This window comes from Schistocerca piceifrons, chromosome 10 (assembly GCF_021461385.2).
Source record: "Schistocerca piceifrons isolate TAMUIC-IGC-003096 chromosome 10, iqSchPice1.1, whole genome shotgun sequence".
In the NCBI taxonomy this organism is placed as follows: Eukaryota; Metazoa; Arthropoda; class Insecta; order Orthoptera; family Acrididae; genus Schistocerca; species Schistocerca piceifrons.
In genome coordinates, this window is record NC_060147.1 from 145,968,037 (window position 1) to 145,993,349 (window position 25,313).

At 46.4% G+C, this 25,313-nt stretch overlaps 1 protein-coding gene across 1 annotated transcript in view; it reads left to right on the forward strand.

The window, feature by feature from the left end:
• Window positions 1-25,313, forward strand: part of LOC124718785 — a 213,145-nt gene that overhangs the window by 105,456 nt on the left and 82,376 nt on the right. The gene's annotated exons all lie outside the window — the stretch shown is intronic.

Sequence of the window (25,313 nt, forward strand, 5' to 3'; positions counted from 1 at the left end):
TTGTAGAATATACACATATTCCAAGGACTAGATGGTTCTGCACTTAAACATGCTATAATGCTAGAGCTGTGTGATTTATAAACTATTAGTCGTGTGGAATCCATGCTGTTAATATTCCAACATAAGGAATATATTTTTTGAAAGTCTCTTCGGGTATGCTGCCGGATCCTAAAATCAATTTGATATTTCGGCGATCCAACTGTTCGCCATCTTCAGGAAATGCTGCTTCTGCTGATGAGTCCCGCTGAGAACTGACGCAAGATTGCAATTCGACGTCCTATATAGGCCACCGTTCATTACACGGCGCATGCGCCGCCCATCACGGTTTCTGGCTTCCAAAACAGGGAGGTGGCGCCGCCCTTAGTGACACACTGCTGGCAACGATATATCGCAATCAAGGCCGCACCGAAGAGCGTTCAGTTTTGATGCGAGATAATACAGGATTCCACGTTTTGCTAAGAGGAAACCCATTGTCTCTGTTGATTAAATTATCAGCCAACCTAATTTCAATCGCCTCTTTATAGACACTATTCCAAAAACGGGAAATGTTGGCAATCACAACAGTTTCCTCAAATTTCATTTTGTGTCCCTCATTTAGGCAGTGTTCTGCTACGACCGATTTTTCCGGCTGTTGTAGCCTCGTGTGACGGCGATGTTCCACACACCTGTCATTCACTGTGCGAATAGAACGGCCAACGTAAGCTTTCCCACATTGACACGGGAGTTTGTACACCCCGGGTTTCTTAAGTCCCAAATCATCCTTCACAGAGCCGAGAAGGTGGACGGAACTCTATATTTCCAGCGCATGACATGATTTTCACTGCAACTTTCTCTCCAATAAACTATGGTGACAAACTGTAAGGTGATAAAACACCCACCTTGCACACCACAGAAGCAGTAGATAGGTTTCTGGAGGTGTATGGCGCCTGCCGTTTACGAAGTTCAACCCCAATTATGGTTCAGAAATTCTGATATGTTCACAACAGTCCTGTAAAAGGATCGTCGGCACCAGAAAACGGATACGTAGAAATAAACACCACAATCAGTAGCCAGAGGAGATGTAACAGTCTTATTGCAGTTTACCACAGCCTCTGGTCATCTTCCTCTTACACACAGAGGTTGTATTGCTCATGTGCGGGATAATGTGGCCATTTTGCCTTGACACTACGTCTCTAGAATGCCTTCTATTTTCACTATTAAGATGTGTACATGTTGCATCCTTCCAGAACTCACAATTTTATTGATTTTGGTCAGTATTCATTTCATGGTATTTTGTCTCTAATTTTTTGTATTCTCAGTCAACTTCAGTAATTTCGCTAGATTTTCGCGATTTTATATATTTCATCCTATTTCCCTAAATTTTATGTACTTCACATCAATTTCTCGTGATTACAACAGGTTTTTCTCGAATTTTACCGATTTGATGCCGTTTTTCATTTCTTTCGATAGTTTTCTATACGTACAGTATATGGTCATATTGTTGACATACCCACGTGTTGTTTGATGATAGTGACACAGCATTCTTTGGAAAGATGAAAACCTCTGTCTGTGTGTTTGGAGACGTTGGTTCACAAAGACAAACAGGAAGTGCCTCTTGAGAGAGACAGAAAGTGAGTCTGGAGTTTCTCAATTAACAGAATGGCGCCACTTGATGCTCTGTTTAGCGGTCGTGAGATCGAAGGAGGGTGATATCAGCTCCATGATCGGTGGTATTCAGTGTCATTGTCTGTAATTAGGGAATTGGCAGTTTTTGATGTTTTTGGCAGCGCCAGGACGATACACACACATGCAAGAGACCCCCAATGGTGGCTACTACACCGCACTTCATTTAATTCGCGGTGCTTACAGTTACTGTGTCATGGGAAGTGGGGACGGGGGCTTCGGGTGTGAGCTTTATCCCAGTTGGAGATCCCCGTCTTCCACAGACTGATTAAGTAAAGGATACGCATCATTGCGTTACTGACATTAATTTGAATTTCGTGGCATTAGATCCTCCCTCTCCAGCACAGAGTGAGTCTTTTCCCAGACAATTTTTCTGGGAGGTGTAGTGAGGGGGCGATGGGTGGGAGGAGGGATGTCCTCTGTGAACTACCTCAGTCAATCCCTCCATGTCAAGGTGACTGCACACACAAAATTTCCCAACAAGACAATGCCTCCAGTCTACAGCAGTGTAACGATGTAATTACAACATGTAGTTGCTGGATGTGAGCTTTTACCACCAAATAAAGAGATTCAAATGTTGAAAACTTAATTGTGTAAATATATGCTGTGTAATTGAATTTCTCTTGTGAGATCCTTCGTTTCCAGCACAGAGTGGGTCTTTTTCCCACCAATTACCATACGGGGAGGAGAAGGGGATGGGGCAGCGGGGTAGGTGGGCTGGGGGGATTTCTCAGGAGAGTGAGGGGGTAATTAATTTATCGATTTTATTACTCAATTAATTTGATATCAAAAGTACTTGTATTGGGAGGGTAGTTCTGAAAGGCTTGGGGGAGGTGGAGAGGTGGAGTGTTTCTCGGAAGGGGGGATTATTCCTAGAGGGTCATAAATCAATCTTCAGGGGGTCATAAACCTCTTAGCTGAACAATAGGTTAAGGTTATAAATTAATCAAGTTTACCCCTGTTTGTACGCTTGTCACTGAATGTATGCAACCTGTAGTGTGGCGTGACACTGCCATTGCCCCGCTGCTGACCTCACATGGTGTTAGTATCTCAATACAAGTATCCTCTAGCACTCTTTGAAATGAGAAGTTAAATATCGAACTTTATATTCTCAGTTGGCACCTTATTTGTCGTGCATGATTTCGAGAAATATTGAAAAGCGCGTCAAATTTTTCGCTAATCTATTTTATTTCTTACTTTTGGACTTATCATTTCACAAAACTGTTGGACGTTTTTCAGTGTTTTTTTTTCGTCGAGTAATTGGTTCTTCAATATGCTGTGTAACACTTGCTAATGTTACTAAGAAGAATAACGCTACGTTTCAGGTTTTTTTCCCTGATAGCAACAAATGACTTGGCAAACGGATTGTTGTATACCATTCAGCGTTAACTGTTCTTCGCTCCTCTAAAGCAATGGTCGTGACATATCCCGCACAGCCAGTGTGACTGTGATGGGTGAGGCAGTCGGCGACATCTTGGCAGGTTTAGTTTTGGATAACAGGCTTCACTTTAATTGGAGACTTAGTCCTGGTTTGTTAGGTTTTTGCGCCATCCTTCATTCGATAGACTTCTTAACACGGTGTCCCACACACAAACGCTTCACTCTTTTTGATATTATAATGAGGGTTTAATGCATTCTATTTAAATTAACCGCTGTTTAAAGGTATTTTTCCCCACACAAAGTGCACCAGTGTCACACGAGGGCTACAAAGAAATTGTTAACAATGTATCTGCCACTTCCACGCACACAGATGCCACATGTAACACTACCAGACCCAAGTGTAACACTCTCGCAGCAGACAGAGGAATGAATGTTCAAAACATCGTCTGTCACAATATGTACATGGGAATACTACGTGTGATTTACGTATGAAGGTCCAGTACGTCCGCCTCCAGTTCTAGGTTTTGAATTGTAGACAACTTGCTTACCTCGCACCTCATAGGCGTTGCTGCAACTGGTTTCTTCTGCATCGGTCGCCAGCTCTAACGCTTCTGCAGTAAAAAGTGCAAAATAATGTGGCAAGTGCGTAGGTTCAAATGATGAGCACAATGAGAATCGTAAAATGTCCGGGGGTGTCAACTAATTTAGTTTCATTTTTAGATCGCAAAATCAAGTAAAAGGCGATTTCTAGGGTCATTCTTGTAGTAGGGAGATGGCGCTGTCATTGCAGTTTTGATATCAAATTGATATCACCCCTGCCCCTGCCCCACTCCCTGCTGCTGTCACGTGCTTTTATCAGCCTGCATGTGGGCCCCAGCCACCTCCTCCACATTCCTCCTCCCCCAACTTACTCTATTGGTGAAAACTTCGAATTTTGGCGGGGATTTCGAATTTTCGTTTGAATTTCCCAGGGCTGTGCAGACGTCTCACCCCACCCAAGAATTGGCGGGAAATTAAAATTGGCGGTTTCCTTTCTGGGACTCGAACCCTGGTTCTCCAGGACGGAATGCCCAAATGCACCCTCCAGCACAATTGTACCACCAGAGACGCTTGGAACTGACGGAAAATTAAAAATGGAGGTGCCTTTCCGGGACTCGAACCCAGATTCTACTGGATGGAAAGCCCCCCCAACACATGGAAACTGGCCAGATGCGGGAGAGGAAGGTTAGTGTCGTATCGGCCGCCGCACAGCAGCCGTCAACTCGGCGCGGCGTGCTACAACACGCGCGGCACACAGCGAGTACCGCTGGCGCCGCACACGATGTCAACAGCTGGCGCCAGTGAGCGCGTCGTCGCGGGGTTAGCGGCATCTCACACACCACTATCGATACGGATTACCCTGGCGGTGCTGCCCTCGCCACCAGAGTGAGCGACCGTATAAGGGCGCCATCTACCGACACTCTGATTGGCCGGACCTGCCGATTTAAGCGAGCTCCCTGAGTCCGTCTAACCAGTTCCAACTTCGCCGATGACTGTGTTACTAGCCGGCTGCTGGATTCATGACGACCGAACCGTACTGTGGCCTCCCCGGCCGGAAACTTGCGACGCGTCGGTACCGACTGGTTGGCAGTGGTTTGGACTTGCATTCTCTACTAGTGACTCTGATTTCTCCTTGGCGCTACAGCCAGCGAAGTGTTGTGTAGTCGAACTTAAGTTTTGTTTTGAGTGACAGAAGGTCAAATAAATTTGGTTATCACGGAATAATTGTTGTGTTATAGTGCGGACATAACACAATAGAAATGGGGAAGAGGATGGGATCCAATTACAAAACTATAAAGATAGCGGTACACAAGGACGGTTTAAAGGCGCAATGCATCACAAAAATTGACAATCCCATACAAGTGGTGTTATCCTGCTGGGAAAAAATTTCGCATTACCACTAGAAAGTAGTGACAGACCCACTCTGCCCTACACCTACAAGCTGGTGGGAAAAGGCAGGCATGTAAAGTACTTTATTCTTTTTGGCGGGAAATACACTCATCTGACGAGATGCTGGTGCTGGACAGAGAGGAGTTTAAAAAGTGTATTACCTGTAAGCATACAGTATCTATTGCTGTTTGACGTCAGACGCCTGTTCCAAAACCATCCTGCAGCCCAGGTAATCGAAGCCAGTACATGCTATCACAACTGATGGAGAAAAATGCGTGGCAGTTCTAATTACACTTCGAAATTGTCACGAAAAAACCAGCACTCGTAATTAATGGGTCACAATGCAGCACATGTATTGGGGAAAATCGACCTCCTAAAAGACTGCAAAGGGGGAGGTAGTTGAACGTGCATTCTCCTTGAAAGATGTCCACAAACTGCCGAAAATGGAGGCCCTCTTCCTCCCTCCCTCCATGCACCCACAGGGGGCCCAGGCATTTCCAAATAGCCAGCTACTCCACCTCGTGACACGTGTTGCCCACTGTCCACCTTGAGGTGATGGCCCTTCGCTGATACAAAAGCAGGTATGGTTAACTAAGCAATAGGATATAAGAGGATGGCTGTCCCGAGTGCAAGCTGTTCGTCTGTGGTTAGGGGGAGGGGACGCACCTGGGGCGGCTGCTGTCCTGACAGACGAGGCAGGCCCCCAACGCCTCCAACAGGCCTCTCTTTCTGCGTTGGGAAACACTTTCATTTAAGGTCATCAACTCTTTCCTGCAATCTGTTAAAAGTATTTTTCCAAATCCAGAGAACAGTCCAGTTGGTCCGAAGCACTCGGCTTTCCACCATCTGGACGCCGCCTTAAGGCGAATCTCCTACGCCAACACAATAGCGTGTATACTCAACTAAACAATAGGAAATCAAAGGATGGCCGCCTCAAGTGCAACTTGTTCGCCTAAAATACAGCGACAGAGCCCCCACGCACCGCCCCCTCGGCAGAGAGCGGCTGTGTCCGGCGACCGCCCACAGCAGACGTGCCCCCGCTGGCCGCACTCGGCCCTACACGGTATACCTTGAGCCATGCCTACACAACACAAAAGGGAAATTTAGTGCCGTAACCCAGCCCATCCGGAGAACGCTCCAGATGGCTCTTTGAAAAGTTTGCTGCACGCGAAACAGAAAGTCCCTTCCGCCTAAAGCGAGTGCAGCCTCACGCCGCATCCCTCAGAACCGTGATAAATGACTGCAATCCTGACCTAGGGAGAGCCTCAGTCTGTTAGGGATCTCGCCCGCCGTTCTCTGCTGGACTATTTGTCATCAACACGACTCCTGTAATAAAGCAACTATTAAAAAAAAAACACAATCGCGCCAGTAATAAACTAGGAAAAAAAAAGCTTCAACTGTTTTGCAGCGAAAATTACTGATCACCGCAGAATGTCCTCGTTATCTCGAACACTCATCAGGGCAAAGAAAAGCGAGAATTTAAACTGCAAAGAAGAAAACTTTTACACACATTAAAAAAAGTTTTGCGTCACCTCGGTTCCGGGAATTTCGGAGCCTGTACAGAAAATTGGAATAGAGATCAACATAAACGTCATTTCCGCCCTTTTAATTGCTCATGAAAACCACACATTGCAAGTTGTACCACCATGCAGCGAGACCTTCAGAGGTGGTGGTCCAGACTGCTGTACACACCGGTATCTCTAATACCCAGCAGCACATCCTGTTGCATTGATGCATGCCTGTATTCGTCATGGCATACTATCCACAAGTTCGTCGAGGCACTGTTGGTCCAGATTGTCCCACTCCTCAACAGCGATTCGGCATAGATCCGTCAGAGTGCTTGCTGGGTCACGTTGTCCATAAGCAGTCCCTTTCAATCGATCTCAGGCATGTTCGACAGGGCTCATGTTTGGAGAACATGTCGGCCACACTAGTCGAACGATGTAGTTATCCTGAAGGAAGAGATTCACAAGATGTGCACGATGGAGGCGCGAACTGTCGTCCATGAAGACGAAGACCTCGCCAATATGCTGCTGATATGGTTGCACTATCGGTCGGAGGACGTCATTCACATATTGTACAGCCGTTATGGCGCCTTCCATGACCACCAGCGGCGTATGTCGGTCCCACATTAATGCCACCTCAGAACATCAGGGAACCTCCACCTTGCTGCACTCGCTACACAGTGTGTCTAATGCGTTCAGCCTGACGGGTTGCCTCCAAGCACGTCCCCGACGATTGTTTGGTTGAAGGGATAAGCGACACTCTTCGGTGAAGAGAACGTGATGCCTATCCTGAGCGGTCCATTTGGCATGTTGTTGGGCCCATCTGTGCCGCGCTGCATGGTGTCAAAGTTGCAAAGGTGGACGTCGCCGTGGACGGCTGGAGTGAAGCTGCGCGGTGACGCGGCAGCATGCGTCCCAGTTTCTGTATCGTCGTTCAACAGCCCCTCCACTACCTTGTGAGTACTATCGCGATTGTAAATAGACGACTGTCCGGTACATTCATTCATTGTTAATTCTCGAACATACACTCCTGGAAATGGAAAAAAGAACACATTGACACCGGTGTGTCAGACCCACCATACTTGCTCCGGACACTGCGAGAGGGCTGTACAAGCAATGACACAGCGGACACACCAGGAACCGCGGTGTTGGCCGTCGAATGGCGCTAGCTGCGCAGCATTTGTGCACCGCCGCCGTCAGTGTCAGCCAGTTTGCCGTGGCATACGGAGCTCCATCGCAGTTTTTAACACTGGTAGCATGCCGCGACACCGTGGACGTGAACCGTATGTGGAGTTGACGGACTTTGAGCGAGGGCGTATAGTGGGCATGCGGGAGGCCGGGTGGACGTACCGCCGAATTGCTCAACACGTGGGGCGTGAGGTCTCCACAGTACATCGATGTTGTCGCCAGTGGTCGGCGGAAGGTGCACGTGCCCGTCGACCTGGGACCGGACCGCAGCGACGCACGGATGCACGCCAAGACCGTAGGATCCTACGCAGTACCGTAGGGGACCGCACCGCCACTTCCCAGCAAATTAGGGACACTGTTGCTCCTGGGGTATCGGCGAGGACCATTCGCAACCGTCTCCATGAAGCTGGGCTACGGTCCCGCACACCGTTAGGCCGTCTTCCGCTCACGCCCCAACATCGTGCAGCCCGCCTCCAGTGGTGTCGCGACAGGCGTGAATCGAGGGACGAATGGAGACGTGTCGTCTTCAGCGATGAGAGTCGCTTCTGCCTTGGTGCCAATGATGGTCGTATGCGTGTTTGGCACCGTGCAGGTGAGCGCCACAATCAGGACTGCATACGACCGAGGCACACAGGGCCAACACCCGGCATCATGGTGTGGGGAGCGATCTCCTACACTGGCCGTACACCACTGGTGATCGTCGAGGGGACACTGAATAGTGCACGGTACATCCAAACCGTCATCGAACCCATCGTTCCACCATTCCTAGACCGGCAAGGGAACTTGCTCTTCCAACAGGACAATGCACGTCCGCATGTATCCCGTGCCACCCAACGTGCTCTAGAAGGTGTAAGTCAACTACCCTGGCCAGCAAGATCTCCGGATCTGTCCCCCATTGAGCATGTTTGGGACTGGATGAAGCGTCGTCTCACGCGGTCTGCACGTCCAGCACGAACGCTGGTCCAACTGACGCGCCAGGTGGAAATGGCATGGCAAGCCGTTCCACAGGACTACATCCAGCATCTCTACGATCGTCTCCATGGGAGAATAGCAGCCTGCATTGCTGCGAAAGGTGGATATACACTGTACTAGTGCCGACATTGTGCATGCTCTGTTGCCTATGTCTATGTGCCTGTGGTTCTGTCAGTGTGATCATGTGATGTATCTGACCCCAGGAATGTGTCAATAAAGTTTCCCCTTCCTGGGACAATGAATTCACGGTGTTCTTATTTCAATTTCCAGGAGTGTATACACCAAAGTATACCAGACAGTGACCAACATGTCTGTAGCACTTCGGTCACAGTGCATAATTTATGATCTTTCTCTGTGTGGTTGCGAGTCACGGGGCATTCTCGCGTTCTCAGGGTAAAGTTAGAGACCGAAAGATCTCCTCGCATTGTCTCTGACCAACGCTCCCTGCACCACTGGCACCGGTTTAACCTGCAGCTGACCAGAAGCATACCGCCGCTACATTCCACGTTTCGTGTAGCAACAGTGCGAACTCAGACTGTAACTGCTGTCCCACACCCACCCAAGAGCACAAAATCACTCCAGGTGCGCGAATGTCGAGGAGGTTAGCACCCGTTATCAGTGTGTAGTAGGTATGAATCTGTTGCGACGATGGAACCGACGGTTAAGAACAAGAAACGGGTGGTTTTCGTGCATGATGGAGCTCCAGATGGATGGAGTTTGCTGCATTTTACATAAATCAACTGCGCTATCAATTCTAAAGTATTGTTCTGTGTCTGGAGTCATTGCCAAGAAGGTATTGGTAAGAGAGAACATAAATACATGCAGTCCTTAGGTTACAAGGTTCTGCGCTTAAAACGCGCCATAATGTTAGATCGTTGCGGTTTCGACCTATTAGTCGTATGGAATACAACGCTGTTACTATCCCAACGTAAGAAATATATTTTCAGTGCATGACATACATTCCCTTTGCAGGTTTCTCCACGATAAACTATGGTGAAAAACTGTAAGATGAAAAACTACTTCCTTAAAACATCGATTCTTTGTGATACATGTACAATATAGCTTTCCAAGAGGTGTATAGCCCCTACTATTCACATCCGACCACGGTTCAGAAATTATACAATGGTTGCATCAGTCCTATATAAAATGATCTTTAATAATGGAGAATGCTTCTTACAAAGAAAGAGACAAATGCATAGCAGCGGTATTTGACATGTGAAATTACACGTCATACCGTCACTAAGTCCGTAAACAGGACATCTGTCAAGCAGATGTATACACGGGGATTATAGTACCTTACAAACAGCTGTCGCTAACTTAGATTCACCGCAGTTATGAAACTGAAGACTCAATTTTATACCCAAGATGCTTCAGGGAGATGGAGTGCGTCGCATAAACTTTCGTTCGTCTAGAGGAATGTGTCGAAACAGGAGGGAAGTCCTCTGATGTCCGAGAGGTTTGCTGTTAACGATCGCAAGTAGACAGTGGTCTAAGCCACACACAGAACACTCAGCTGTCGAGTCGAACGCAGGTTGTCTCACACAACTGATGCATCCTGACAGAACAACGGAAGAAATGGTCAAGTGACCTACACCGACATGTCTCTCTCTCTCTCTCTAGAATGCATCATCAGTCCACTATTAAATCCTACCTCCTTACAACGCCATCTCAGCTGATCACTCCATCCACTCTCGGTCATCCTTTAACACGTATGGAAGTAAGTTTAGAGGCAGATTGTTCTCCTTTTTGCAGGAAAGCATCGAAGACAGCAGTCAATTCGCGCATGTCACGTCACTATTACGTCAGTAGACATACAGTAGAATGTTGCCTCCCAGGTTCACGGTGCTTCCATCTCGCCATGTTCCCGTATTCCTTTTGGTGTCGAATACTCATTCCCATGTACAACAACTGTTCTGCACCAATCAGAAGACTTCTACATCTATATCTACGTGATTAATCTGATATTCACAATAAAGTGACTGGCGGAAGTTTCAGTGAGCCACCTTCAAGCTGTCTCTCTACCCTTCCACTCTCGAATGGCGCGCGGAAAGAACGAGGACTTAAATTGTTGCACCTTCTAAGTGTTCTGCCAATGAATCGCAATCTTTGATTTGCTCTACCCACAACATTGTCTATGTGATTTTTCCAAATTAGGTTATTTGTAATTGTAATCCCTAATCATACAATGAAGGCTTTCACGACCGGATGTTTCATTTGCTGAGAATTCTTCCAGGTTGTATGGCCGTGGTCCATGGAACTCTTCTGTCCAAGGCTACGTCGGACATCCACGGAGGTGCTCCTGGTTGCGCTGAGTCTTGCCGACTGACGAGTTGGTCGTCGAAGAACGGCCTAAATACCATATAAAGTGGGCGTGGTCTGGATTTCACGTGATAGCAGTGATAAACCTTGTCAAAGATTAAATATAACTATCGATCATAGTACGTCAAAGATAAAAACTTCTCATCGATTCTGTAGCGCTACTGTCCATGTATCGCTGAGTTTCATGGCTTCGTCTTTTGTGTTAAAATTATCCCCATGTTTATATATTTAGATGGCTTCTCTATATAGCCGTGGTTAATTGTTCGTCATAGTACATAAAACTTCAGTTTCCGAAAACTTCACGACGTGATCACCTGACTCGAGAGCATGTTTCGCCACGGCCTACTTGTCTGTTTTCCCTACTCGGCAAAGACTTTTATGTTCCTTCAACCGTGTATTCATCTTCTCTTTGTAGTTCCAATGTAGACCTTACCACACGTACACGGAATCTTGTATACACCACTTGCAGACTGAGGGGGACGTGTATTCTTAACGGAACGAAGTGCTTGGCCTACTTTCTTAGTTGGTCTGAAAATCGGTCGAACGTTATGTTTCATTAAAATCTTGCCGATTTCATCCGCTACTTTTTTGATGAAGGGTAGAGAAACCGTGTTTTTCCATCGCTGTGTCCTAACGTTGTCCTTAGGCCTCCTGTTATTCGGTCGCAAAACTCTATTTATTTCCTTACTAGAGTGCCCATTCTTCTCAAAAGCCTCCTTTAGATGTTTTGACACGGCGTCCAGGTGTTCCGGCGTACAAATCCTTTTAGCTCTGTCCACTAATCTTTTAATTACACCTCTTTTCTGTTGTGGATGATGATTGGAATCCTTATGCAAGTATCTGTCGATATGTGTAATCTTCGAAAGACTTTATGTTTCATGCTGCCATCAGTCTGTCTCATAACGAAGATATCCAAGAAGGATATTGCATTGTCTTTCTCCATTTCCATGATGAACTGGAATTTAGGATTTATACTATTTAAATAACAAAAGAATTCCTGTAAAGCTTTTTTGCCATGTGACCAAACCACAAATGTATCATCCACGTATCGATACCATCGACATGGTTTCTTATTCGCTTTTTCCAGAGCTAATTGTTCGAATTTTGCCGTGTAAAAATTAGCGATCGTAGGAATCAATGGGTTACCCATGGCCACACCATCGACCGGCTCATAAATCTCATCTTCCCACTGGAACTGACTGGAGGTAAGACAGTGTCTGAAAAGAGCGGTCAGGGACAGAAGAGTTCCACGGACCACGGCCATACAACCCGGAAGAATTCTCAGCAGCTGTAACCCCTAAGTATTTAGTTGAATTTACAGCCTTCAGATTTGTGTGACTTATCGCGTAATCGAAATTTAGCGGATTTCTTTTAGTACTCATGTGAATAACTTCACACTTTTCTTTATTCAGGATCAATTCCCACCTTTTGTACCACACAGATATCTTATCTAAATCATTTTGCAATTCCTTTCGGTCATCTGATGACATAACAAGACGGTAAATGACAGCATCATATGAAAATAATCTAAGAGGGCTACTCAGATTGTCTCCTATGTCGCTAATGTAGATCAGGAAAATAGAAGGCCTATAACAATTCCTTGGGGAACGCCTGATATTACTTCTGTTTTACTCGATGACTTTCCGTCTATTACTACCAACTGTGACCTTTCTGATCGGAAATCACGAATCCAGTCGCACAACTGAGGCGATATTCCATAGGCACGCAGTTTGGTTAGAAGACGCTTGTGAGGAATGGTGTCGAAAGCCTTCTGGAAATCTAAAAATATGGAATCAATTTGACATCTCCTGTCAATAACACTCATTACTTCATGAGTATAAAGAGTTAGCTGTGTTTAACAAGAACGATGTTTCTTGAAGCCGTGCTGACTACGTGTGAATAAATTGTTTTCTTCGAGGTAATTCATAATGTTCGAACACAGTATACGATCCAAAACCCGACTGCAAATCGACGTTAGGGATATGGGCCTGTAATTCAGAGCAGTGCTCCTATTTCCCTTTTTGGGTTTTGGCGTGACTTGAGCAATTTTCCAGTCTTCAGGTGCGGAACTTTCTGTGAGCAAGCGGTTGTATATTCCAACGTGCTCCACTTCTTCTACTGGTTATTGACGGCGGAGATTTGCCACGAGTACGTACAAGTGATAATTTGCGCAATGGATATTTTAACGCTACTGAAGTCGCTCTGACGCTTATATGTCTCCCAGTAGGAGTACGTTATTCTCATTAATTATGTAAATTGTCATGTGATAACCTACCCGTTTCCTAATCTAATCCTGTGGATACGATAGAATGTCAGATAAGCTGACAAAATCCAGTCCCGATTTTAATGAATAAGTTATAAAATGTACACAAGAGACAAGATTAAGTGGTACAGGAAAATACCACTAAAGGATAAATGCCGTGATTTTAATACATTTATTCATTATAAAAACAATTTTAAAAAACCAAGTAAGGACTACAGGCCCTTAAACTGTCTGGCTCTGCCCTCTGATGTACTCGCGATCTGTGATTAGGTGCGGAGTAACGTACATCCCCCGTGTACTAAATAGCGGGAAGGAACCACTATCTCAATGAGCAGTGTGAAACCTGAGTGCAGAACGGAGTGGAACACGTGATTCACCAATGTAAATTCACTTTCCCACACGCCGGTGCATAAGCAACATCACCGTAAAGATCAGAAGCTATAACCGTAGGATTTCTCGCCTCAGCGAGATAATAGCAAAATTGTACTTCACCAAAATTACAGCTGAAGACGTCCGTCGACTTCCGTTGACCTCCAAGACGACTCTTCTGCTCCACAACCACGCAACGACTCCGCTTGTTTTTCTCTCCTCTTTCCCTGCTCAAAATCTTTTCTCCCTCTTAAATTTGGGTGGCGAATCATCTTTCCGAAAGGCGCTCGTTTCTCAAGGCTGACTAATCGCAGTTTAGAATCCAAATCGAAGTTTCTGGAAGTTCTTTCTATGTCCGTAGGAAAGTACGCGAATACCCGCTGCCACGTGTTCTTGGCCAACCACGCCGCCTTCTCACGCTGGCCCGCCGGACACGCGTTCCGGTTTTGCAGGTGGCCTAGCTCACAGGCGGGTCCCAGGATTAGCGACGGAAGCGGCTGTGCCGTCCTATTGTCCGAAGGAATGTGTGAGCTTCCTGTGTCCTTCCGTTTCACAGCGCCGCTTATTCCCCAGTTACCCAACATGCAGACATTATACAATAAATTACGTGTATTAGACGATGTCAGTCACATACATGTTTTTAATGAACGAGCACAAACCTGTCTTTTCTATCAATAAAGGGGTTTACTTATGTCGTATTGGATGTAAACGCGGTTTGTAAGTTCTAAAAATAACGCCACCTTGCGGCATACTCTGAAAGCAACCTGACTGGTATACAATCTGAACCGGAGGCCTTGCCTTTATTAAGTGATTTAAGCTGCTTTGCTACACCGAGGATATCTGTTTGTTGTTGTGGTCTTCAGTCTTGAGACTGGTTTGATGCAGCTCTCCATGCTACTCTATCCTGTGCAAGCTTCTTCATCTCCCAGTACCTGCTGCAATCTACATCCTTCTGAATCTGCTTAGTCTATTCATCTCTTGGTCTCCCTCTACGATTTTTACCCTCCACGCTGCCCTCCAATACTAAATTGGTGATCCCTTGATGCCTCAACACATGTCCTACCAACCGATCCCTTCTTCTAGTCAAGTTGTGGCACAAACTTCTCTCCTCCCCAATCCTATTCAATACCTCCTCATTAGTTATGTGATCTACCCATCTAATCTTCAGCATTCTTCTGTAGCACCACATTTCGAATGCTTATATTCTGTTCTTGTCCAAACTATTTATCGTCCACGTTTCACTTCCATACATGGGTACACTCCATACAAATACTTTCAGAAATGACTTCCTGACACTTAAATCTATACTCGATGTTAACAAATTTCTCTTCTTCAGAAACAATTTCCTTGCCATTGCCAGCCTACATTTTATATCCTCTCTACTTCGACCATCATCAGTTATTTAGCTCCCCAAATAGAAAAACTCCTTTACTACTTTAAGTGTCTCATTTCCTAATCTAATTCCCTCAGCATCACCCGACTTAATTCGACTACATTCCATTATCCTCGTTTTGCTTTTGTTGGTGTTCATCTTATATCCTCCTTTCAAGACACTGTCCATTCCATTCAACTGCTCTTCCAAGTCCTTTGCTGTCTCTGACAGAATTACAATGTCATCGGCGAACCTCAGAGTTTTTACTTCTTCTCCATGGATTTTAATACCTATTCCGAATTTGTGATGTATTGTGGATCCGGATCCCAATGTCGCTCCGGATATAACGCGCGGCGGATCCACCTTAAAATCCTATTCGGGGCGTGGTATATTGTGGATCCAGATCCCAATATCGCTCCGGATATAACGCGCGGCGGACCCGTCTTGAAATCATATTCCAGACGTGGTATATTGTGGATCCGCTATGCATTTGTCTCTTTCTTTGTAAGAGGCAATCTCCGTTACTAAAGATGATTTTATATAGCACTGATGCAAGCATAGTATAATTTCTGAACCGTGGTCGGATGTGAATAGTGGGGGCTATACACCTCTTGGAAAGCTATATTGTACATGTATCACAAAGAATCGATGTTTTAAGGAAGTAGTTTTTCACCATAGTTTGTCGTAAAGAAACCTGCAAGGAGAATGTATGTCATGCACTGAAAATATATTTCTTACGTTGGGATAGTAACAGCGTTGTATTCCATACGACTAATAGGTCGGAAACCGCAACGATCTAACATCATAGCGTGTTTTAAGCGCAGAACCTTGTAACCTAAGGACTGCATGTAATTATGTTCTCTCTTACCAATACCTTCTTGGCAATGACTCCAGACACAGAACAATACTTTAGAATTGATAGCGCAGTTGATTTATGTAAAATGCAGCAAACTCCATCCATCTGGAGCTCCATCATGCACGAAAACCACCCGTTTCTTGTTCTTAACCGTCTGTTCCATCGTCGCAACAGATTCATACCTACTACACACTGATAACGGGTGCTAACCTCCTCGACATTCGCGCACCTGGAGTGATTTTGTGCTCTTGGGTGGGTGTGGGACAGCAGTTACAGTCTGAGTTCGCACTGTTGCTACACGAAACGTGGAATGTAGCGGCGGTATGCTTCTGGTCAGCTGCAGGTTAAACCGGTGCCAGTGGTGCAGGGAGCGTTGGTCAGAGACAATGCGAGGAGATCTTTCGGTCTCTAACTTTACCCTGAGAACGCGAGAATGCCCCGTGACTCGCAACCACACAGAGAAAGATCATAAATTATGCACTGTGACCGAAGTGCTACAGACATGTTGGTCACTGTCTGGTATACTTTGGTGTATATGTTCGAGAATTAACAATGAATGAATGTACCGGACAGTCGTCTATTTACAATCGCGATAGTACTCACAAGGTAGTGGAGGGGCTGTTTAACGACGATACAGAAACTGGGACGCATGCTGCCGCGTCATTGGTCGGTGTTGAAATTACGATAAAGTTGCTAAAATTGATCGCACTATCAACTATGATCCTTATTATTACAGTACGTCGATGGTGAGCTTTCTCCCAACAGTCCACTGGTACGCTGTTGATTACTGACATCGCTTGTTTGAGATGGAGAAAGAGTCTTGGTGCAGGAGGCAACACCTTCTGGAGACGGTGATTGCGAGCATGGCTGCAATGTGAGGAATCAATCAAACGGAACACAACGACATCAGGTAGAGGTCGTCAGTCACATTTGGACAGCAGTTTGGAAATGCTCCACAATACCTCAGAACTCTTCCAGTTTCCTTATGTAGTGACTGTCTTGTATTTAAATCACCCAGCGTGTGGGTGTGTTGTGGGATTAGCAGCACCAACATGATTTGCACCGTGCCATGTCTAGTTTTCTGGCGGATCCGGTGGACCAAAACCTGTTAATGTCAGCTTAGAATCTGACACAGATGTGGAAGTCGTGGCGGGAAAAAAGTATGGCAGTGTACAGAGCGTATTACAGCAGAAAAAGCGGTGTATCAAACAACGAAACAGGGACCTCTCCTGCGACTCATAACCTGTGGGAGATGGTTCCCGTACAGTCTAGGCGATGAAACTTCACACCGTGTGTTGTGAACAGCACCTTCCGGCGATGGTCAATACGGCAACAATAACCATGTACATGACTGCAAAATGAAGGGACAATGCTTTTCAAAATGGAACACCGGGACATCCGCTACCCTGTCGATGGGAAGGTGAGATTAACTGTACAGGTCATCACCTTCCAATAGCTGTTGGAAGCGCTCTAAAATACCGCAAACTCTTTCAGATTCCATATGTTGCGTTGTCTCCCACATTTTTATCTATGAGAAACAGCGGCTCTGTGTTTTATTTCTACCAGCCTGTGTTGTGGTAGCTGTAAGGTTTATGCCAAGCGATGTTTAGCTTTCTGTGAGAGCCAGAGGCAAGAAATGTGTTAATGTGGGTTTAGCAGCAGGTCGGTCTAAGTCACGGTAGAAAAACAAAGTGTATGATGGTGTACACTGATTGTGTGTGTTACAACCGAAAGAACAATGTATTAAACTGCTTATGGAGGAACAATCCAGGAAATCTCTCGTGTGATTGATAGTCTGTTAGATATGGTCATACTACAGTACAGGTGATGAAACTTTACACCGGTCTGCGGAAGTGACTTCGGTCACGACCAAGATGCAGAGGGACTGTCTAAAAAATAGCGCTGGTCTTTTTGCTGTATAGGATCTTTAGCAGAGGTTTCTAAAAAGGTGACTCGTTTCGAGATATGAGAGTGCCACGAATATGATTCACCAGTGGCTGTAATCATTAAAAGACGTCTCTAGAGGATCCAACCCAATACGTGGTAGAATGGATAGACTTGATTCCAAATCGCAGACAGCGTTTCTACCCAAAATCGTAACACTGTCAGCTACTCGTGTGTGTGCCTGTAGACTCAAGACCGCTTTTTCATGCAGAGTGACCGTAACGTAGTGGCTACAACTGTGTTTTTAGTAGTGCAGTTCTTACGCGAAATGTATAGTGTGGGCTGTAGAATCCTTCTGCAGTCAGCTTCAAATGTCGGTTCTCAGTAGTGTTCCTCGAAAATGGCTCTGAGCACTATGGGACTCAACTGCTGAGGTTATTAGTCCCCAATAACTTAGAACTAGTTAAACCTAACTAACCTAAGGAGATCACACACGTCCATGCCCGAGGCAGGATTCGAACCTGCGACCGTAGCGGTCTCGCGGTTCCAGACTGCAGCGCCAGAACCGCGCGGCCACTTCGGCCGGCAGTGTTCCTCGAAAAGAACATTGTCTTGACTCCATAGATTCCCATTTGACCTACGTGGTCAGTGTAATCCGACTAGTGAAAAAAAAAATTACTCGCCTTGCAAACTGACTCTCATGATCAATTTAATTACTTATCCTATCAAGTTGATATCAATGACATGCCATCTGGTGGGTGGAGGAGATGGCTAGCGCACCACAGAATGATTCTTGACAGGCGTTTCTTTTCTTTTCGTTGTGGCGATATCTTTTAACGAAACTTCAATGTCCCACCCTCACAGGACAAGGCAGGCTTTCACGATTTTTTTCGTAAACGCTAGTATGATATAGCATCCCATTGGTAAAAGAGGGCCTTCCACAGTGTACAAAACAGCTATGTTCTCTTGAACTATAGTTTATTGTTGTCAAACGTAAGATGAATGTGGTTTGTTGTGACATATGAGCCAATGGTGTGGAAGACTGAAATGTTTGTAATACACACATGCATGATGGTTTATTTACAGACACTGAATGCGAGAGATGCTCTCAGGTCGTGTAGTTTGTTCAACATGCTGAAAGAATTTGAATAATATAGAAGTTTTTTTCTTTGCAGTTTAAATTCTCGCTTTTCTTTACCCCGATGACTGTTTCGAGATAACGAGGACATTCTGCGGTGATCAGTAATTTTCGCTGCAAAACAGTTGAAGCTTTTTTTTCCTAGTTTATTACTGGCGCGATTGTGTTTTTTTTTTTAATAGTTGCTTTATTACAGGAGTCGTGTTGATGACAAATAGTCCAGCACAGAACGGCGGGCGAGATCCCTAACAGACTGAGGCTCTCCCTAGGTCAGGATTGCAGTCATTTATCACGGTTCTGAGGGATGCGGCGTGAGGCTGCACTCGCTTTAGGCGGAAGGGACTTTCTGTTTCGCGTGCAGCAAACTTTTCAAACAGCCATCTGGAGCGTTCTCCGGATGGGCTGGGTTACGGCACTAAATTTCCCTTTTGTGTTGTGTAGGCATGGCTCAAGGTATACCGTGTAGGGCCGAGTGCGGCCAGCGGGGGCACGTCTGCTGTGGGCGGTCGCCGGACACAGCCGCTCTCTGCCGAGGGGGCGGTGCGTGGGGGCTCTGTCGCTGTATTTTAGGCGAACAAGTTGCACTTGAGGCGGCCATCCTTTGATTTCCTATTGTTTAGTTGAGTATACACGCTATTGTGTTGGCGTAGGAGATTCGCCTTAAGGCGGCGTCCAGATGGTGGAAAGCCGAGTGCTTCGGACCAACTGGACTGTTCTCTGGATTTGGAAAAATACTTTTAACAGATTGCAGGAAAGAGTTGATGACCTTAAATGAAAGTGTTTCCCAACGCAGGAAGAGAGGCCTGTTGGAGGCGTTGGGGGCCTGCCTCGTCTGTCAGGACAGCAGCCGCCCCAGGTGCGTCCCCTCCCCCTAACCACAGACGAACAGCTTGCACTCGGGACAGCCATCCTCTTATATCCTATTGCTTAGTTAACCATACCTGCTTTTGTATCAGCGAAGGGCCATCACCTCAAGGTGGACAGTGGGCAACACGTGTCACGAGGTGGAGTAGCTGGCTATTTGGAAATGCCTGGGCCCCCTGTGGGTGCATGGAGGGAGGGAGGAAGAGGGCCTCCATTTTCGGCAGTTTGTGGACATCTTTCAAGGAGAATGCACGTTCAACTACCTCCCCCTTTGCAGTCTTTTAGGAGGTCGATTTTCCCCAATACATGTGCTGCATTGTGACCCATTAATTACGAGTGCTGGTTTTTTCGTGACAATTTCGAAGTGTAATTAGAACTGCCACGCATTTTTCTCCATCAGTTGTGATAGCATGTACTGGCTTCGATTACCTGGGCTGCAGGATGGTTTTGGAGCAGGCGTCTGACGTCAAACAGCAATAGATACTGTATGTTTACAGGTAAACTCCTCTCTGTCCATCTCGTGAGATGAGCCTATTTCCCGCCAAAAAGAATAAAGTACCTTATATCCCTGCCTTTTCCCACCACCGCAAGACCGCTCCGGTCGCAGGTTCGAATCCTGCCTCGGGCACGGATGTGTGTGATGTCCTTAGGTTAGTTAGGTTTAAGTAGTTCTAAGTTCTAGGGGACTGATGACCACAGCAGTTGAGTCCCATAGTGCTCAGAGCCATTTGAACCATTTTTTCCCACCAGCTTGTAGGTGTAGGGCAGAGTTTGAGTGGGTCTGTCGCTAGTTTCGAGTGATATTGCGAAATTTTTTCCCAGCAGCATAACACCAGTTGTATGGGATCGTCAATTTTTGTGATGTTTGCGCCTTTACGCCGTCCTTGTGTAGCGCTATGTTTATAGTTGTGTAATTGGGCCTATTTTTTATGATTAATTACGTAATTTGGACCGATCTTTATTTCATTTCCCTGACCAATATAAATAAAGTACACTAACATAAACTTCCTCTCGCTGATCTGGACAATATCCATGTGATGGGGGAGTGGGTGCACTTGGGTTTTGCATTCAGTAGAATCAGAGTTCGAGTCCCTGAAAGGGCACCACCATTTTTAATTTCTCACTATTTGCAAGTGCCTCTGTTGGTTTAATTGTGTTAGAGGGGTATACTTGGGTTTTCTGCTCAGGAGGACCAGGGTTAAAGTACCAGAAAGGGCACTGTCAATTTTAATTTCCTACCAATTCTTGGGTGGGGGATGGAGTGGGACAGTGAAATTCTCGCCAAAATTCGAAACTGCCGCGAATAGCGTAGGTTGGGGGACAGGGCTGGGGCCCACGAGCAGGCTGAGAAAAACACATGACGTCATCCAGGGGTGGTTGTGGACGTGGTAGCGGGCGGGTGGGGATGGTGGTGATTAATTGATCAAATTAATTAATATGCATATCAATTTGATGCCAAAATTGCACCGAGGTCGCCATCTCCCTACTAATCATTCTATTGTCCATCTTCATAGTACGATACCTCCTCATTAATCATTAGTTCCCGAGCACCGCAAAACTCACAAAAATGATTCACACTTTCTTAGAATCCATATGACATTGCACAAATATGCTTTCCGAAGCAACTTTAATAATTAATTTCATCTTAACCTGGAGGTACGTTTCACAGAGTAGTATGCGTGTTGCGACCGCGAAAACCGACCACTGAGTGCCGTACATTAATACAACATCTCACAAGTACGTCATTCGAAGCTATTTTTTCAGTAAACTCTTCCGGCTTTACATGAGATCTGATTTTGTACACAGATTCATGTATTACTTCTTCGGAAATCGATGGTAGGCTAGCAGTGAGTTGTGTAACCAGTTTGGCCCTTTCCTCTCAGGGAACACTTGTGGTTGGTCGATCCTTTCCATCGAAAAGCACTTAAATGCATAATTAGCACTTCCTGGTGAATTGAGTCATTTTGAAATTATTATTAATAAGTTCTCAGTGCAAGTAACGTTGGGGCACTGTTGGAGCTATACATTAATATTTAAACAGTAAATATAAGTAATGAAATATTTGCTTGTTGGCACCCACTGTTGTAGGTGACTCCCCGATACGATATGGCTCTTAACTCGCCGAGCCGTTCTCCATGCCATGTGAGCATTTGGGGCGCCGTTCGACGAGTTTTCCTTGTGATCCTACCTGCTCGCTAGTCTCCCGTACCGAAATCTTCCTACACTGCGCGTTACAACATACCGACAAAAGATCGTAATAAACGTTCGCGGGGATGTGGCATTAACGTCACATTTTTACCTTCGAGTTTTATGACTCGCGTTTGGGTTTTGCAGATGGTGTCAACTGCGGGACTCGTGCTGCGCTGTAGCAGCGTTCTTCGTTCTCGTTAGGACTCGGTACAATGTGTGCCACCAGGAGTCCGTATTACTTAAGTGGCTAACCAGGGGTACGGTCGCAGTCGCAAGTTGCTTATCCAACAGCGTCCAGGGGGCACCGAGAACTGATTTTCAGTATTTGACACAGCTATTGACCGAACACAAAAATGTGAAATGCTGTCGTAATTTACTGACGAAGAGTGAGGATCTTTTGTTAAAGGTTTAACACGGTAAGTCACGTATTACAGTTACAGTGTCACGTACGTGACTCCTGGAACGGCCCGCGTCACGGGGCACAACTTACGCGGACTGTACATAGTGTGTAGTATTTGGGAGTGAGGACGACTTTCCGCAAAGTTTACACATAATTTCAAACTTTTTCTCGCTTACAACTTCCCAGAAAGCGAGCAAAGGAAAGAAGTTTACCACTTACCACATTTTGGCTGTTTGTACCGTGTAAAACTGTAGCTTCTGGGACGACGTTTTGATATGTTATTTCCTTATTGCTAACTCTGTACACAACAAATTTTGCGGACAGTGTCCACATATACCACCGAATGGACCTACAAAATTGTGTGATCGTACGACACATAGTTTTATACATGCGCGTCACACGCTTTAAAGAATCAAGGCTTTGGGATGTTTACCATTTGCTGCAGAAAAGCAGGTTCAGGGTTTAACGTCCCGTCGACGACTAGGTCGTTAGAGACTCGGCAAGACCAGATTAGGAAGTGACGGGGGAGGCGTCTCCGTGCCCTTACAAAGCAATCGTCCCACCAGTCAGCTTAAGAAGTGTAATGAAATAATGGAAAACTGAAGTCTCGATGGCCGGGCCGAGATTCGGTGTGGCTTCCTGCAGAATACGAGTCCGATGTCCCCTCAGTCGGTAAAGTTGCTGGCGGACTTGTCCCAGTATCCAGCTCGTGTGGAGGTGCCGCGGCCTTTCTACAGTGGTTGAGCTGTCTGTTGCACCAGATTCGAGGTAGGAGCCAGGGCGCCGGCTGCCAGCACGTGGTCGCGCTTTTAGCAGAGGAGGCTGACGGCCGGTGTGTGCCAGGCACGGAGTAGGTCGGCAGCGCAGCGCAGCACGGGAGGGGAGCCCAGGCTGGCCGCGGGGGCGCGCGCTACACCCACCCACCAGCGTCGACTGCTCCGGGACAGATCAGCATCCACATCTGCGTAAATACCCCGCAGGCCGCTGCAGACTGGTCGGCTCGCGGTACATCTTTTCCTGTTACAGTCGCGCACTGAGCGGTCCACACACTGAGGTGACAGAAGCCGTGGGACACGTCCTGGTGTCGTGTCGGACCGCCTTCTGCACGGCACAGTGCGGCGACTCGACGTGGCACCGACTCCACAAGTCGCTGCAAGTCCCCTGCACAAATACTCTGCCGTACTGCAAAGTGTTGCCGGTGCAGATCCTCTGTGCACGAACTGGACTCTCGATCATGTCCCATAAATGTTGGATGGGATTCGTGTCGGACGATGTGGGTGGCAAAAACATTCGCTCGGATTTTCTAGACTGTTGTTCAAATCAGTCGTGAACAACTGTGTGACACTGTCATCCATAAAAATGCAGTCCACGAATGGCTGCAAATAGTCTCCAAGCAGCCAAACGTAACCATTTGCAGCCAGTGATAGGTTCATTTGCACCAGAGGACGCTGTCCATTCCGTGTGAACGCAGCGATAACCACGACAGGGCCACCACCAGCTTGCAAACGAATCCCACCATCAGTTCTTAGCGATAGAAATCGGGACTTGTTTGACCAGGCCACAGTTTTCCAGTAGTCTAGGGTCACGAGCCCGGGAGAGCCGCTGCAGGTGGCGTCGTGCTGTTAGCAGAGGCATCTGCTGCCGTGGTCCGTTAACGGTAAATTTCACCGCACGGTCCTAACGGACGCGCACCTCCTGAGACCGACATTGATTTCTGCGCTTAATTCACGCAGTGTCGCTTCTCTGTTAGCAGTGACATCTGTACACAAATGCAGCTGCTGTCGGCGGCTACATTGAGGCCACCGGCCACTGCGTTGTCTGTGGCGAGAGGTAATGCCTGTAATTTTATTCTCGGCAAGTTTTTATTTTGTAAGCAATGTCTCCACCACGAGATTTAGCCTTCAACTGACCTAGTACACATTACTGCCACCAGAGGGCGCTGTCATCCCTCCTGTGACCTAAACCGCCTCAGTCGTGAGGCGGCGACATCCCATTCCTACTTGACACCAGAGAAATTCCTATCCAAATACGTTTTCACCTAGGCACCGGTGCGGGCACGACCGTCCGGGGACGCGCGCGCTGTCACCGTCTCGAGCCACCGCCGGACACGTGTGAAAGTTGCATCTATTTTCAGGTATACAGCCACTGTTATACTGACGTCACAGAACTCCAAGGCGTAGCCCCCATATGCGAGACCCTTCCAGACAGCACTTGTCTTTAGCATTGATGACAGAGTAGCTACAAATCTTCGCAAATGCATCTAACAATGTTCTCAATCTTACACTCAAGTCACGTGACTATGTAAAAACCAAGAAATGAGTCGACCTCGTAGAAATTGTACGCTGTCTGAGAAATAGTTAACGCCCGCTTTCTTGATGTCTCAGCTTATATGCACGAAAATTCTTTCCCTAACAGAACCTGTTTACGAAAATAACGCAGAATAACGTAGAATGCAGTCTTCTCAGCGCTCCTAACGTGATAGCCTTCCTGCTCTCAACATACGCAAATGTTCTCACTGCTATGTAGAGGCTCCTATATCCCAGCACAAGATATTCGGGATTGTGTTGTCTTCAGTGGTGAATGGACATTTCATCTAAGTGGAAGCGTGAACAAACAGTGTGTGAATCTGGAGGCCAGCAAATCCCAGCCAACTTTGCAAACGAAACGTTGCTGCAGGACCAAGATTTTCTGATCGAGTAGTCTTCAGTGGTGAACCGCCATGTCCCTTTAGTGGACATGTGAACGCACAAAATGTGCGCATCTGAAGGTCTGCAAATCCCCACGAGATGGTACAGTTCCAACGAGACTCCTAAACTGACTTTTTTTTTATACAAAATCCCAGCGGAAAGCTTATGGGCCTTTCTTTACTGGTGAAGTAACTGCGACTGGTGGGTGAGGCGTGCGTGGCTCGTGTTCCCGCCACCATGTGTTTCACACCCTGTTTTAACGTACTTCCGCATCACTACGTTAATTTAAATTACTACTGTCACTGAGTTGCTGCTCTGTCTGCGCGTATCGCTAT